This window comes from Mastomys coucha, unplaced genomic scaffold (genome assembly GCF_008632895.1).
Source record: "Mastomys coucha isolate ucsf_1 unplaced genomic scaffold, UCSF_Mcou_1 pScaffold5, whole genome shotgun sequence".
NCBI lineage: Eukaryota > Metazoa > Chordata > Mammalia > Rodentia > Muridae > Mastomys > Mastomys coucha.
The window spans coordinates 77427383-77429882 of NW_022196911.1; the positions used below are offsets into that span (position 1 = coordinate 77427383).

The 2500-nt window shown below is 39.8% G+C and overlaps 1 protein-coding gene across 2 annotated transcripts in view; it reads right to left on the reverse strand.

Moving 5' to 3' along the window:
- Positions 1-2500, reverse strand: part of Asic2 (acid sensing ion channel subunit 2) — a 1070182-nt gene that overhangs the window by 760624 nt on the left and 307058 nt on the right. The window lies entirely within an intron of this gene.

The following is a 2500-nucleotide window of genomic DNA, read 5'->3' on the forward strand; positions in this document are numbered from 1 at the left end:
AAAAAAAAAAAAAAAAAAAAAAATTATGGTTGGAGGTCCCCACAACACAAGGAAGTGTATTTAAGGATCACAACATTAGGAAGGTTAAGAACCACTGGTCTAGAGAGATGAATAGGCTGTGAAAAATTTAAGTTCTTTTTCACAGTACTGTTGCTCTCAGGCTAGCTAGCGTTAATAAAGAGCAGGCAACTGAGAGTTCTTTGGAAGAGGGTTGGAGGACAAGGATCTCACTTTTCCAAGTAAATAAGATCAGTTGTGTTTAAAACAAAATGACTAGTGAAGCTTGGAAAAACAGAAGGAGCTGATCTCCCAAATTGCTCATCTTCCTCATGCCAGTCTGTTGGGAAGGTGTGGAAGGCAGACCATGGAGGCATCTCTGCACAGTTGTAGAATTTTGCTCAACACTAGCAGGGCCTGCTCCAATAGCTAGAACACCTATAGAACAAGCTCCCAATATACAGTGAATTGTTTTCCAATATACACATCTGTTCAGCCACACAAATATGCATGTTCAGGGAGATATCAGAATGAAACCCCGCCCTTTGTACAATATTTTATAACAGGAAAAAAAAAACTCAAAAGGTTTCTTCTCCTGATTTTAATTACTAACTTCTTCCATCAGAAGAAGCTTCTAGAAACAGAAAGAGAACTGAAGACAATAACTGAATGAACATCTCACTCATGTCTGCTAATGGGCTGGAAGGAAGCCAAGGCTTTGAGTGGCCGACTTTTCTGCAGACATCCATTGAGCTGGGAAACTAATTTCACAGTGAATCTCCAGATCTTTGAGGAACCTCTAAATAATGAACTAGAACCCCAGTGACAGCCTTCTCTTTCTTCCTTGACCTTGTTAGTAACCATATAACAATGGTTAATTTGCTTTCCTATACTCAGCCATCAGAAAACACTGTAGGGAGAGAGGTGTGCCTGCAATTCAGAGTTCTCTAGAGGCTAGAGTCCTCTGTAGGAATGGTTGGTAACTATAGGAAGGAATTACTAAACTCTATATGGAAAGTGTGTGTGTGTGTGTGTATACATGAAGGTGTATATGTATATATATATATATATATGTGTATGCATGCTTATGTATATATATATGTATATACTAGTAAATGTATACATGCATATGTGTATATGTGTCTTCTACATGTGTATTTGTGTATATATGTACATTTATATGTGTGTATATGCATGTGTATATGTGTGTTTGTGTGGCTAGCACTTCTACACCACAGACCTTCCTAAGTTGGGATGTAGTTACAGTGTGCTAAGTTTTGAGAGGACTTTGAATGTTCACTCCACGCCATGACAGTTCACCATGGCTGATGAGCTTACATAGCTAATGTTTAATGTTTGCCACTGAAGGCAAAAAGAATTGAAATAAGAAAATGACAGTCTTCACCAAGGCCAACACATTTTTTTTTTTTTGGAAAGAAAAATAAAGCATTGGCTTTGTATTTATCACAAGAACAGAAATCTATTTCAACTGACAGAAATTCATTTCTCCTGCAAAGCCCCCTCTTTTCCTCCACCTGCTTTCCACTTAGACCAACCCCACAAGATGGATGTGCTCTCCGGCTCCCCAGCGGTAAGGAAGATAAAGGCTTGCAAACTCCACAAGTATGTTCTCCTAATTATCCTAACAGGGATTTAAAAAAAAAAAAAAGAAAAAAAAAAACTCCGCAAACCATCTATTCAGATTAAACTCCAGTCCAGGAGCCTTTTATTAGAAGACTGTCAGTGAGGGGTGGAAAGGCAGCTCTATTGTGTGATTTCTGCAGCTTTAATAGCCCAAAAGAAGCACAGAAAGAGATCCCAGTATTTGCGTGAGAGTGATTTTTGTTAGGAAAGATCTAAAAATACCCATAGCAACCTGTTTCCCTATCCTTCCCCCTTAAAACCAGCCTGAGACCTTTTTCTATTTAACCAATCAGAATGACGTGTGAAAAGTCTCCTGTTATTACCCTCACACCCCAGTGTCCCCTAAAATCTAAATAAACAAATGAGTCCAGCCAGTATATGGGGGCCTCAGCCCAGCTTAATACTAGGGAGACATTCACCCATTTAATAACTGTTATTTATCCAGACACTTAATTGCGCCATTGCAAGCACAGAGAGAAGCCCGAGAGGGAAGGTAGCTCAGTTGCTGAGAGGAGACCAGTGTAGAAAACTCTGCTTCCATAGTCTAGCCATTTCTGCAGATGGGTCTGTGGGTATGGGATTGGGAGGGTTGCCTCATGGTGGGAAGAATCCACCTGGAAGCTACTACCCATTTGCTATGTTGCTTCTCACCAAGCAGGAATACACTGATGAAGAAATGAGTTAATGCTGTGCTGGACAGAGGGAACCTTGGAAGAAAGAGATGCTCTTAGGTAACAGCCTAGGAAGATAAGAGTTAAGCGACTCTACCTATGATCAGACCAGTTGTGTCCACCATAACTCCGCTTTAAATTAATTAATCATCAGTCACAGTAAATTAATTAAATCCTGGGATCCTAAC